A 15,803-nucleotide genomic window follows, 5' to 3' on the forward strand; every position below is an offset into this window, starting at 1 on the left:
CGATTTGGGGTCTTGACTTCTTGGGCCTTTAGAGGGCGCAATTCTTATTTGATTTGTCTGAAATTTTGCACGACGCGTTTCGTTATGACTTCCAACAACTGTGCTAAGTATGATTCAAATCGGATCATAATCTGATATAGCTGTCATATAAACCGATCTGGGGTCTTGATTTCTAGAGCCTTTAGAGGGCGCAATTCTTATCCGATTTGTCTGAAATTTTGCACGACGCGTTTTATTATAACTTCCAACAACTGTGCCAAATTTGGTTCAAGTCAGTCTACAACCTGATATAGCTGCCATATAAACCGTTCTGGGATCTTGACTTCTTGAATCGCTGTGCGGCGCAATTTTTTGGCTGAAATTTTGTACAACGGCTTCGATCTCCAACATACGTGTCAAATATGGTCTAAATCGGTCTATAGCCTTATGCAGGTCCCCAATATACCGAACTTCCTATTTTACTTCTTGAGCCCCTAAAGGGAATTACGCCCAACAATTGTGACAAATATGTTTCAAGTCGGTCTATAACCTGATATAGCTGCCATATAAACCGTCTGTAATCTTGATTTCTTGAGTCTCTAGGGGGCGCAATTATTATTCGATTTGGCTGACATTTTACGCAATGACTTCTACTGTGGTCTCCAACCTTCAATTCAATTGGCATAGTAATTCTTTCCTTTTATCCTAGGTTATTCTAAAAAGAGATACAGGGAAAAGAACTCGACAAGAGCGATCTATGGTGGAGGGTGATCAACAACTTTTGTATTTATTTTATTTAATTGTGTATTATAATATTTTATTATTTTTTTTTAAATAAATTTAAAATAAGAGGCAACACTGGTTTTTGCTGTTTGTTTTGGTAGTGGGCCTGAGTCATGCTACCTTCCCTTAACTGCAATCACCAGCGTTGAATTCAATACTGAATAAATGACACAAAGCAAAGTTCAATTATTTTCATTTTATTACGTTTCTCGTTGGATTTCTTTTTTGGCATCTCCCATTTCTGGTCCACTCAATGCATCTCAGGAGCGTGATTGAGTGCAATTCAGTTTTATTTATTTCGTGTTTTTTCTCGTTTTTATTTCAAATTTGATTGTTTCCAACGATATGAGTGGCGATACACAAGAATAGAGTGCCTGATTTGATTCCAAATCCTTTGCCGGGTGAAATGTGGTTCAAAATCACAACACAATGACGTTGTAGCATTCCATGACGATGATGAGGATGCTGATTTTGAGCCTGCATCTGACGCTGATGTTGCCTCAATGATGATCCTTGACGCGCTGTGTGATGCAGTCATAGTTTATTATGCGGCACATTACTACCGTCGCATGCCAACCATTGGGCCAAACATAAATTGGTAAAGTTTCATTATAAACCCGTCCATCAGAGTCGAATAATTTAGCAGCCCCCCCAGCTTTCGTCACTCCTTGCTGCATGCCTTGGCGGTGACTCAGTGTGTTGAAGTGGGGTGAAATTGATGCACAAATTCGCTTAGATGTATGTGCCAAGATTAAAAGCTTTTAATTTTAAACGTATATATGGCAAATGACATCAACTTTTCCAATCCATTGCATTCAAGCAGCAGAAAATTGGGTAGGACACGAGAAAGACATATAAGTTTATCATTAAAACTAATTTCTCCACACATGACAGTTTGGATTAATGAAACTAAATGCTAGAAAAACTTTTAAAGTTTCAATTCCAGTTTGTTTTTATGAGGTAAATAAAATTAATGGGTTGTTTGAAATCGGGGTTTTCCAATAACCGAAATGTTTTGGGCCAATTATATGGAAATAAAAATTAAACGATGTATTAAAAACTAACTTAAGATATGAAGTGAAGTTTCTCTTTTTTAAGCATTTAAAGTCGGTGCTATAATTTACTTCGAAACTGCGCTAAAATCTTCAACGCTGACAATAAAATGGTGTCACATTTATAGATGTCTCCCAGCATACTCACCACTATGCATAGAAATAATTTTAAATGGAAAAATTTTCAAACTTACCTAAAAAGAAACAAAAAACAAAAATAAATAAGTAAAAAAATCGTTAAGGTAGGTTGAAAAGAGGGTGCAGATATTAATCCGCCCCAGCCAGTAATCGGCTTGTTGTGCGCTCTAAAAACTATAAAGTAACCTCTAAAAAGAAAATTTTAAGTTAGGAATTCCGTGCTACTTACAAAATCCTTAATTGTTTTTAATACCACTCCCCTAAGTTGGTTCATGTCTGGTATAGTGTCCCCACCTAAGTGCCGGTATCTGTTGGACCCGAAAGCCGGGCACTGACAAAGGAAATGCTCCAACATTTCATCATCTTTCCCGCATACATAAGTGAGCTCGTAGTCCTATGTGTCCCGTTATGGTACCAATAGCTATACTGAACTCCTTCATACTTCCTTTCAGTAATAGCCTCGTCTTTTCACGATCTGGATACCCCCATAGGATTTGCGCCGTCCTAGCGACCGTTTCGCTGTTCCACATGGTTGCATGCGCATTTGTCGCCCACTCTCTTAACTCGGACTGCGCCAACCCGAAAGGCTTCGGGTTAACGAAGTTTATTGACGGAAGTCCTCAGGTCTTCACCGACAAATCGTCAAATCGTCCCCTTACTCCATTGTGGCCCGGCATCCAAACGATGTGAATTTTGACTTCTTGAGCCCTAGAAGCCGTAATTTTTGTCCTATTTGGCTGAAATGTTGCACATAGTGTTCCGAAGCATTTTACGTCGCACTTTGATTAGCAGCAAGCACAATTTCCACGCTTCCGAGTACCACAATGCATATTTGCAAATACAACAGTTGGCCATCGGTTTGTTTTGCGTTTTAAGGAGTAGGAGCTAATCATTTGATCAACAGTATCTACAAAACCTAAACGAGAACAAATAAAAAGGCGTTAAGTTCGGCCGGACCAAACCTTGGATACCCACCACCTCGAGTATATATGTAAACCACCTTTCGTCATAATCCGGTGAAAAATGCAAAATTTATGCCCCCACAGCAACTCTATCTTGATAAAGTCCGATTTGTAACAAATTCGGCACGGATGTTGAGTGGTCTATTAAGTATAAGTCATAGTTCAATTTTGTAAAACAAAATATTGGCAGCCTTATCCAAATATAGTCCTATCTGAACCATATACGACACGAATGTCGAAAATCCTAACATAAGTCACTGTGTCGAATTTAAGCGAAATCGGATTATAAATTCGCCTTTTATGGGGTCAAGACTATAAATCGAGAGATAGGTTTATATGCAAATCTGAACCGATCTGGCCGAAAATTGAATAGGGCTAACGAAGGGGCTAACACAACTCACTGTCCCAAATTTCGGCGAAATCGGACAATAAATGCGCCTTTAATGGGCCCAAAACCTTAAATCGAGAGATCGGTCTATATGGCAGCTATATTCAAATCTGAACCGATATAAGCCAAATTGAAAAAGGATATCGAAGGTTCTCACACAACTCACTGTCCCAAATTTCGCCAGACTCGGACAATAAATTGGCCTTTTATGGACACAAGGCCTTAAATCGAGAGATCGGTCTATATAGCAGCTATATCCAAATCTAAACCGATCTGTGTCATTTCGCAGAAAGATGTCGAGAGGCGTAACACAACTCACTATTCCAAATTTCAGCAAAATCGGACAATAAATGCGCCTTTTATGGGCCCAAAACCTTAAAACGAGAGATCGGTCTATATGGCAGCTATATGCAAATCTTCATCGATCTAGGCCAAATTGGAGAAGTATGTCGAGGGGCTTAACTTAACTCACTGTCTCAAAATTTGGCGACATCGCACAATAAATGCGTCTTTTATGGACCCAAAACCTTAAAACGAGAGATCGGTCTATATGCCAGCTACATTCAAATCTGAACCGATATGGGCCAAATTAAAAACGGATGTCGAAGGGCCTTATACAACTCACTGTCCCTAATTTTGGCAAAATCGAACAATCAATGCGCATTTTATGGGCGCTAGAACTTACATCGAGAGATCGGTCTATATGGCAACAATATTCAAATCTGGACCGATCTCGACGAAATTGAAGAAGTATGTCGAAGGGCCTAATACAACTCATTGTCCCATTTCAGCAAAATCGGTTTATAAATTTGACTTTTATGGGCCTAAGACCCTAAATCGGCGGATCGGTCTAAAAGATAGCTATATCCAAATCTGGACCGATCTGGGCCAAATTGAAGAAGGATGTCGAAGGGCCTAATACAACTCACTGTCCCTAATTTTGGCAAAATCGAACAATAAATGCGCCTTTAATGGGCCCAAAACCTTAAATCGAGAGATCGGTCTATATGGCAGCTATATTCAAATCTGAACCGATATGAACCAAATTGGAAAAGGATATCGAAGGTTCTCACACAACTCACTGTCCTAAATTGCGGCAGACTCGGACAATAATTTCGCCTTTTATGGACGCAAGGCCTTAAATCGAGAGATCGGTCTATATGGCAGCTATATCCAAATCTAAACCGATCTGTGTCATTTTGCAGAAAGATGTCGAGAGGCGTAACACAACTCACTATCCCAAATTTCAGCAAAATCGCACAATAAATACGCCTTTTATGGGCCCAAAACCTTAAAACGAGAGATCGGTCTATATGCCAGCTATATGCAAATCTTGATCGATCTCGACGAAATTGAAGAAGTATGTCGAAGGACCTAATACAACTCATTGTCCCAAATTTCAGCAAAATCGGTTTATAAATGTGACTTTTATGGGCCTAAGACCCTAAATCGGCGGATCGGTCTATAAGATAGCTATATCCAAATCTGGACCGATCTGAGCCAAATTGAAGAAGGATGTCGAAGGGCCTAATACAACTCACTGTCCCTTATTTTGGCAAAATCGCACAATCAATGCGCCTTTTATGGGCGCTAGAACTTAAATCGAGAGATCGGTCTATATGGCAACAATATCCAAATCTGGACCGATCTCGACGAAATTGAAGAAGTATTTCCCAAATTTCAGCAAAATCGGTTTATAAATGTGGCCTTTATGGGCCTAAGACCCTAAATCGGCGAATCGGTCTATATCAAGATATAGTCCGATATAGCCCATTTTCGAACTTAACCTGCTTACGAACAAAAAAAAGAATCTGTGGAATGTTTCAGTGCAATATCTCTATTTTTAAGGACGGACGGACATGGCTAGATCGTCTTAGATTTTTACGCTGATCAAGAATATATATATATATATATGTTATAGGGTCGGAATATACCCCCATCCTTCGGTGGCGGGTATAAAAATTATCGGCTGATACATTTTGTCCTTTCAAGCCTTCAGACAATTCTAATACCACACATTCTCCTTGGTTTTTTTCTGGCAAGTTATTTCGAGCTTTACCAAGGTATATTTGTATTTTCCATACATAGCCTGACTTTGAGTCTACCAATAGCCAAAACTTCAATCCATATTTTAATGGCTTTGTTGGCATAAAACGGTCAAAAAGAACATCTACCCCTAAAAGCAACAAGTTGCTCATCAACGGTTACATTTTCAAAACGAGTTGGCGCCCTGAGTGCGTTGCTATTATATTTTCAGTCCCCGTTCCAATAGCCTGGGGTAATGGGGTCTTAATCCTATTCCATCTTGTTTTTGGCAATAAAAGAGTATCAGCAGAGCTATTTAATTTTAACAAAAAGGCCCACTGTGCTGGACTGGTCATAGATAGGTGATACAAACTAATAGCAGAATTAGCCCCTACCAGGAGCTACTAGAATCAGTAGTCCCCATATTCAATAGTAAAATTATATTAGAATTTAACATAATGGCCCACTGTGCTGGACTGGTCATAGGTAGGTGGGCCATTATGTTAAATTCAAATATAACTTTTGGGGCCAAATTTCTCCAAGCTGAAATATAATTTGGGTATAGGGACTACGGATTCTAGTTCACAGTGCTCTGTTAATCACTTAACATAGCTCTGTTAAAATGTTAGGTTTGTGTCCTGGCTAAGTTATCTTCACGAATACGGTGAAGGCTATACAACTTGCCGATTTCCAATAAGCCAATTCTTCCCCAAAACATGATGTTATATGACGGGGAAAATTTCATTCGTTCACTTTACGCTAATCCAAATTTCATTAGGATACCTCTTTCTAAACTCGAATTAGAATTTTTCCAAGCCAGCTCCATTCTTGGATATTTTTCCACCCATTTGTCGTTAATGGCTTATGGTTAATGTATCATGACGATCAAGAATATTTAGATTTGATGGGATCTAAGATTTGAGGTGTTTCAAACTGAATGAAGATGTTGGTATACCCCTATCTTGTGGTGGAGGGTATAACAAGTGAATAATAATGACCCATGCAGTTGCTACAAATTGTGTGCTAGTTTAGCCGAATAGCGAATTTATGCTAATCTCAGTGTTTATTTCAAACTAATTGAGCAATAAAAGCAGAATAAAAGCCTATGGTTCAAACAACATCTTTTAATATTTGTTCCTATTGCATTTGCTAATTTTAAATTTTGTTTTTATGTGCTTTTGAATTGAATGTTGGCCTCTGGCGTATACATTGAAGATGTTTATCTGCCTTACATTTTAAATCTCTTGAAACTTGCATTTATATCCCAAAGGCAGTTTTCCAGGTCATTGATATATACAAGCATCTCGGTGATCCGCTTCGCTACCTCCGTTTTTGATACCCCCCTTTTAAATGGGCGAAAATCTTCTGGACGCCCAATAATTATAGTAAAGGTGAGGCTGTAAACCACCTTCTTTGTGAAGAAAGTACCAAATGGTACCAATTTTGGTACCAAAATGTATGAATTTTTAATAGATCATTTAGACACCCATCATATATTTCTTAATTGCACCTATATGCCTACATACCAAAATGTGGGAATGGTGAATAGATCTTTTAGCCACCCATCATATACTTCTAAGTTGTACCTACATGCCAAATTTCAGACCTCTAGCTCCATCTAAACAGAAAGTACCAAATGCCACCAATATTGATATCAAAATGTACGAATTGTAAGAAGATTATAGTCATCCAATATATTTTTCCTAGTTGCACCTGCATGTAAAATTTCAGAATTAGCTCCATTCGTACAGAAAGTACCAAATGGTACCAGTTGCGGTACTAAATGTACTTTTTCTCCCGTTACCAGTACTATTTTTCCATTTTTATACCCACCACCATAGGATGGGAGCATACTAATCTAGTTTGTAAGACCTCGAAATAGTGATCTAGGACACTGTATAGTATATATATTCTTGATCGGCTCAACATTCTGAGTCGAACTAGCCATGTCCGTCCGCCCGTCTGTCGAAATCATGAAAGCGGTCGAATACGTGGACCTAGGCGCTTGAAATTTTTCACAGATACTTTATATTGCCTTAGATCGTTGGGGATAGCAAATGGATCGCACCGGTTCAGATTTAGATATAGCTCCCATATAAACCGATATCTCAATTTGATTTCTTGAGCCCATGGAAGCCACAGTTTTTGTCCGATTTGGCTGAAATTTTGCAAATAGTGTTCTGTTATGACTTCCAACATCTGTGCCAAGTACGGTACAAATCGGTCAAGAACCTGATATAGCTCCCATATAATCCGATCTCCCGATTTGACTTCTTGAGCCCTTACAAGCCGCAATTTGTATCAGATTTGATTGAAATTTTGTACATAGTATTCTGTTATGAAGATGAAGGAGAGGTATCGGGAGAAAAGGAGAGAGGAGAAACGTCTATTCCGCAGAAAGAAAAAGGAATTGGAAGGACTTGAGTGTGAGCGAATTGAGCGCTAAGTTCGGCCGGGCCGAATCTTATATACCCCCCACCATGGATCGGATTTGTAGAGTTCTTTTCCCGCCATCTCTTCTTCGGCAAAAAAAGGATAAAAGAAATGATTTGCTCTACTATTAGAACGATATCAAGATATGGTCCAGATCGGACCACGATTAAATTATATGTTGGAGACCTGTGTAAAATGTCAGCCAATTCGAATTAGAATTGCGCCCTTTGGGGGCTCAAGAAGTAAAATAGAGAGATCGATTTATATGGGAGCTGTTTCAGGCTATAGTGCGACTCAGACCATAATAAACACGTACGTTGATGGTCATGAGAGGATCCGTCGTACTAAATTTCTTCCAAATCGGATGAAAATTGCGCCCTCTAGAGGATCAAGAATTCAAGACCCAAGATCGGTTTATATGACAGCTATAACAGGACATGGACAGATTTGAACCATAGTAGGTACAGATGTTGGATATCATAACAAAACAGGTCGTGTAACATTTTATTCCAATCGGAAAAGAATTGCGCCCTCTAGAGGATCAAGAAGTCAAGACCAAAGATCGGTTTATATGGCAGCTATATCTGGTTATTAACCGATTTGAACCATGCTTGGCACAGTTGTTGGATATCATAACAAAACACGTCGTGCGAAATTTCATTCTAATCGGTTAAGAATTGCGCCCTCTAGAGGCTCAAGAAGTCAAGACCCAAGATCGGTTTATATGGCAGATATATCAGGTTATGGACCGGTTTGAACCATACTTGGCACAGTGGCTGGATGTCATAACAAAACACGTCGTGCAAAGTTTCATTCTAATCGTATAAGAATTGCGCCCTCTAGAGGCTAAAGAATTCAAGACCCAAGATCGGTTTATATGGCAGCTATATCAAAATATGGACCGATATGACCAATTTACAATACCAACTGACCTATGCTAAAAAGAAGTATTTGTTCAAAATTTGATGCGGCTAGCTTTACTCCTTCGAAAGTCAGCGTGCTTTTGACAGACAGACGGAAGGACGGATAGACGGACGGACATGGCTAGATCGACATAAAATATAACGAAGATCAAGAATATATATACTTTATGGGGTCTCAGACGAATATTTCGAGTAGTTACAAACAGAATGACTAAATTAGTATACTCCCATCCTATGGTGGAGTGTATAAAAATCAACTATACTATGAATTTGAAATATTTTGCTTCAGTGAAACATTGAAAATCGGTTTATTTTACGAGTTTCATTTTAATATGAATCGATTTAGCCCATTTATACTCCCAGCTGACCTACATCAACAAGAAGTATTTGCGAAATAATTTCATTAAAAAGTTTGAGTCATTAATTTAAATGTCGGTCATTTTGATAAAAAACTTTATCAGTGTTAGGTAACAACTTTAACGGTATTGGCTTTATCATTAATTGATTACTTATCGACCAAGATAACAACAAATCAGTTGTACTTATCAATTTTTATCAGGTGCTTCAAAACAATTAGTAAACGTTCACCTTAATCTTTTTTCCGGTAAAAAAACGGAAAAAAGTTCTCATCAATAAGCAATGGCATATATTGGCAATGACATTGGTATTTGAAATTTATGGAAAAAATTACATAAGTAGTGATATTATTTTCTAACAAAAACTTTTAGCAATCAATACCTTTCATGCATGAAATCAAAAACAATTTCCTTAAATATTTGATCACTAAGCGGGATACAGACAAAGGGCTATAGACTATGCATTTAATCATCTCCAAAGTGATTTACATTCCAATAGAATTTATTAGAAAATAGACTTTTATTTTGCAATAAACAACACAAAAATGCATCTGGGCCATTGTCATGGAATATTCAAATGCATCACATAAATATTTAAATCGGATTTATAGGCAATAGAATAGAAATAGAAACAAAAACAACTCTAACAAGTAAGAGCGTGCTAAGTTCGGCCAGGCCGAATCTTACATACCCTCCACCATGGATCGCATTTGTCGAGTTCTATGCGCGGCATCTCTTTTTCAGGCAAAGACAAAGAATATTGAATAAGAACTGTTATGGCATTGGAGCTATATCAAGTTATAGTCCGATTCGAACCATAAATGAATGCTGAACATTGTAGAAGTCATTGTGTAATATTTCAGTTCATTCGGAGAAGAATAGCGCCTTGTAGGGGCCTAAGAAGCAAAATTGGGAGATAGGTTTATTGGGAGCTGTATCAAGCTATTGATCGATTCAGACCATATCAAACACGTATGTTTAAGGTCATGAGAGAAGCCGCCCTACAAATTTTTTGCCAAATCGGAGGACAATTGGGCCCCCTAGAAGCTCATGAAGTCAAGACCCAAGTTCATAGGGCAGCTATATCAGGATATGAACCGATTTGCGCCATACTTAGCACAGTCATTGGAAGTCATAACAAAACACCTTGTGCAAAATTTCAGCCAAATCGGATGAGAACTGCGCCCTCTAGAGGCTCGAGAAGTCAAGACCCAAGATCGGTTTATAGGGCAGCTATATCAGGTTATGAACCGATTTGCGCCATACTTTGCACAGTTATTGGAAGTCATAACAAAACACCTTGTGCAAAATTTCATTCAAATCGGATGAGAATTGCGCGCTCTATTGGCTCAAGAAGTCAAGACCCAAGATCGGTTTATATGACAGCTATACCAGACTATGAACCGATTTGAATCACACATAACACAGTTATTGAAAGTGATACCAAAACACCACGTGCAAAATTTTAGCCAAATCGGATGATAATTGCGCCCTCTAGAGGCTCAAGAAGTCAAGACCTAAGATCGGTTCATAGGGCAGCTATATCAGGTTATGAACCGATTTGCGCCATACTTAGCACAGTCATTGGAAGTCATAACAAAACACCTTGTGCAAAATTTCAGCCAAATCGGATGAGAATTGCGCCCTCTAGAGGCTCAAGAAGTCAAGATCCAAGATCGGTTTATATGTCAGCCATATCAGGTTATGAACCGATTTGCGCCATACTTAGCACAGTTATTGGAAGTCATAACAAAACACCTTGTGCAAAATTTCATTCAGATCGGACGAGAATTGCGACCTCAAGAACCTGAAGAAGTTCAGACCCAAGATCAGATCATATGGCAGCTATATCAAAACATGGACCGATTTGAACCATACTTAGCACAATTGTTGGAAGTGATACCAAAATACCACGTGCAAAAGTTTATTCAGATCGGACGAGAATTGCGCCCTCTAGAGGCTTAAGAAGTCAAGACCCAAGATCGGTTCATATGGCAGCTATATCAAAACATGGACCGATTTGGCCCATTTACAATCCCAACCGACATAGACTAATAAAAAGTATTTGTGCAAAATTTCAAGCGGCTGGCTTATCTCCTTCGAAAGTTAGAGTGCTTTCGAAAGACAGACGGACGGACGGCCAGACGGATGGACAGACAAACGGACAGACGGACGGACAGACAGACAGATGGACAGACATCGCTAGATCGACTTAAAATGACATAACGATCAAGAATATATATATTCTTTATGGGGTCTCAGACGCATATTTCAAGGTGTTACAAACAGAATGACTCAATTAGTATACCCCCATCCTATGGTGAAGGGTATAAAAACATTAAACCATAATAGAAAAATATCCAATAATACATGTTGGCATATCAAAAAATGCACTTTAGTTGTAAATAAATTCGTTAAAGCTTTGAATGAAACAAACAAGTTGTTGTTGGAATTTGGAAAATAAAATGAAACTTTCACATTGATTTGAAACTAATTGGTAATGCATCATGTATATTGGGTCGTATATAAAGAAACTTTTTTTTATACCCACCACTGTAGAACAGGGGGTTTAATTATTGAGTCGATCCGTTTCCAACACATAGAAAGATCAATTTTCGACCCAAAAATTCGGATCGTTGTAAAATTCTAAGACGATTTAACGATGTCCGTGTGTCTGTCCGTCCGTCTGTTGTAATCACTCTACAGCCTCTAAAAATTGAGATATTGAGCTGAAAAATTGGCAGAGATATGTCATTATGATGCACGCTGGTTAAGTTATTGAACAGGCCAAATCGGACCATATTTAGATAAAGCTGCCATATAGACCGGTCTGCCGATAAAGGGTCTGGAGCTTTTAAAAACTTTCTTTATTATCCTGCCGATATCTAACACATGCCGATAAAGGGTCTGAAATCCATAAAAGCTTTATTTATTACCCGATTTCGCTGAAATTTTAAACAGTGGGTTATTTTAAGCCTCCCGACATCTGACCTAAATATGGATTACCTCAGACTGTATTTAGATATAGCTGTCATACAGACCGATCTGCCGATAAAGGGTCTGATGCCCATAAAAGCTTTATTTATTACACGATTTCCCTGAAATTTGAAGAGTGCTTTGAGCATCCCTATATCCCACCTAAATTTGGTTCAGATCGGACTATATTTAGATATAGATGCCATATAGACCGATCTCCCGATAAAGGGTCTGAAGCCCATAAAAGCTTTATTTTTCTATCCGATTAGAAAAAATGTTGGTCTTTTTAGTAGCTATATCTGAAAATAAACTGATCAGAACCATATATGACACGGATGTCGAAAAGCCTTACATAAGGCACTAGCTGAAATTTCCGCGAAATCGGATTATAAATGCGCCTTATATGCGGTGAATACTTTAAATTGAGATATCGGTCTATATGCAAATGCAAATTTTGCCCATGAACATTCCACTGAGGAACAGGGCCAAACTTCTCACATATCAATGAGTGCCGTCCGATTCAATGTTAAATTCAAAGATAAGGAGCCTCCTTTTTATAGCCAATTCCGAAAGGCGTGCCGCAGTGCGACACCTCTTTGGAGAGAAGGTTTACATGGCACAGTACCTCACAAATGTTGCCAACACTAGGAGGGGAAAACCACCACTGAAATTTTTTTCTGATGGTCTCGCCAGAATTCGAACCCAGGCGTTCAGCGTCATAGGCGCACATGCTAACCTCTGCGCTACCGTGGCATCAACCGGTCTATACGGCAGCTATATCCAAGTCTGGACCGATTTGGGCCACGTTGCAGAAATATGTCGAAGAGCCTAACACACCTCACTGTCCCAAATTTCGGGGACATCGGACAACAAATGCGCCTTTTATGGGCCCAAAACCTTGAATCGAGAGATCGATCTGTATGGCAGCTATATCCAAATCTGGACCAACCTGAACCAAATTAAAGAAGGATGTCGGAGGGCCTTACACAACTCACTGTACCAAATTTCAGCAAAATCGGATGATAAATGTGACTTTTATGGGCCCAAAACTCTAAATCGAGAGATCGGTCTATATGACAGCTATATCCAAGTCTGGACTGATTTGGGCCAAGTTGCAGAAAAATATCAAAGAGCCCAACACAACTCACTGTCCCAAATTTCGGCGACATCGGACAATAAATGCGCCTTTTATGGGCCCAAAACTTTAAATCGGAAGTTCGGTCTATATGGCAACTATATCCAAATCTGGGCCGATCTGGGCCAAATTGAAAAAAAATGTCGAACAGCCCAACATAACTTACTGTCCCATATTTTGGCGACATCGGACAGTAAATTTACCTTTTATGGGCCTAAGACCCTAAATCGAGAGATCGGTTTATATGGCAGCTATATTTCCCAAGACCTTCTATTAGAGCCCCATATTGCTATGGTAGTAAATTTGTCTTCTTTGGAGGATGTTTTTGGGGGGAGGCGGCCCCCCAAACACTTAGTCTTATATTTGGATATCAGATTCGTTTTCTACACTTAAATACCTTTTATTTAAGCCCCATATTCCTATGGTCAGTAAATAAGTCCTGTTTGGGGGGTGTTTTGGAGAAGGGGTGGACCCCCACATTTGGATATTAGATTTGTATTCTACTCGCAAATAACTTTCATTTGAGTCGTATATTACCATGGTTGGTAAATATGTCCGATTTAGGGGTGTTTTGGGGGGTTGGGGTGGTCCCCCAAACACTTGGTCCGACAATTGGATATCAGATACGTTTTCTAACCTTAAATACCTTTCATTTGAGTCCCATATTGTCGTGATTGGTGCATATATGTATTTGGTGGGTTTTGGGGTTGGGGCGGCCCCCCTAGATATCCTATCCGAAATTTGGATACCAAATTTTTGTTTGTGCGTTACTGTAAGAGAACACACAAAATTTCGCACAAATCGCACCACCCATCTCTGAGATCTGGCGTTTCATAAAATTAGGGTAAGAGGGAGGGTCTGCTCCCCTTCAGATATCAAAATATGTAGTAACCTATTTTCACCTTCAGGGGTGGGGCGGCCCCCCTGGGTATCCTATCCGAAATTTAGATACCAAATTTTTGTTTGAGCGTTACTATAAGAAAGCACACAATATTTGGTTTAAATCGCACCACCCATCTCCGAGATCTGGCGTTTCAGGAAATTAGGGTAAGGGGGAGGGTCTGCTCCCCTTCAGATATCAAAATATGTAGTAACCTATTTTCACCTTCAGGGGTGGGGCAGCCCCCTAGGTATCATATCCGAAATTTGTATACCAAATTTTTGTTTGTGAATTACTATAAGAGAGCACACAAAATTTCGCTTAAATCGCACCACCCATCTCCGCGATCTGGCGTTTCAGAAAATTAGGGTAAGGGGGAGGGTCCGTTCCCCCTTCAGATATCCAAAAATTTAGTAACCTATTTTCACCTTTAGATATCAAAAAATTTAGTAACCATTATGCTCCATCAGTGAAAATTTCAAGAAAATCGGTTCAGCCGTTTCTGAGACTAAAAGGAACACACAAACAAACCTACAAACAAGCACAAATAGATTTATATATATATATAATTGGAATTTTTCGTATACTGTCTATTATTTCGAATCAATTGGATTGGTTGTTACACATTTGGTCATACGGGCCAATGAATACCTTTACAAAAAAAAAAATACAAAAGTATTTCGTGTTTATCACAAAATACATTCAAAAGTATTTTGTGTTCAAAAAAATTACATTCAACAGTTGAGTTATTTTTAGTTTAATTGATAAAAAAAATAAACTACTCAAAACTATCGTAAACTTTCATATCATGTTGGCACCCCATCCAATAAAAATTTTATATGCCAATGATTTTGCAGATGTGTCTAAAATAATTGAGAAACTCACCCAATATGAAGTCTAAGGGAAAAAAATCTGAGTAAAATAAAAAAAAAATAAATCAATTTAACGCAATTTAAAAAATTTTGGTTTTTTTGATGAGTGTTTAAGGAGAAGGTCAAACCTAGTACAAGTCAACTTACACGCTCAAAATATGGTCGGGTTGATTCTAAACATCGGGTTGATCGGAGAACATCTCCCTGGGGTAGTAGTGGACAAATACTAAATCACCACAAATAGTTTGCCTGAAGGTTTCGGCGAAACCATCACCATGACAATGTGTGCTCGAACACATCGGCACAAACCAGCGTCCTTTTTACAGGTCAAAACATCGAATTGATGGGTCATCTGCCGAGCCTTGACTTGGCACTCAATAGTTATTCTCGCACATTAGCGCAAAGCGTTTCTCCCTCCTTCAAGCCGAGTGAATCTCCCTAAGACAAGGAGCCAGCAGGACTTGGCTATTCAAAGTAGTGGCAACTTTTTATCGCCCAAAGGATTTTGACCAAGGGAAAAATCTAAAATGTTGCGTTTTTTTCTGCATACACAGTTAACTTTCTCTTGGCAAAACTTATCACACTTTTTCATTTCCCTTTTCTTGTCGTGATTGCAATAAAAAAAAATAATTATTAATAAATTAAAGCACTTAAGTTTAAAATGCTTCATAAAACAAAAAATAACTACCTGAGCATATAACAAACATACCCACTATGACATATCGTGCGTCATACTTGAACCTGCTAAGACCACATTCTTTTTTCCCCTTGGTAGCACAAGGACAATAACTGCAAGGCAGGGTAAAATTTTGATTAAAGCGTAAACTTTCCATTGATGTTATCCGTCAAAAGTATAACTTTCCTTCGTAAAGTACAAACAAGAACGCGTTTACTCATTTCA

General features: G+C 38.7%; 1 protein-coding gene across 1 annotated transcript in view; it reads right to left on the minus strand.

Moving 5' to 3' along the window:
- LOC106091921 (protein Wnt-5) overlaps positions 1 to 15,803 on the minus strand; it is a 515,558-nt gene that overhangs the window by 428,534 nt on the left and 71,221 nt on the right. The gene's annotated exons all lie outside the window — the stretch shown is intronic.

Source organism: Stomoxys calcitrans, chromosome 5 (assembly GCF_963082655.1).
Source record: "Stomoxys calcitrans chromosome 5, idStoCalc2.1, whole genome shotgun sequence".
Classification (NCBI taxonomy): domain Eukaryota; kingdom Metazoa; phylum Arthropoda; class Insecta; order Diptera; family Muscidae; genus Stomoxys; species Stomoxys calcitrans.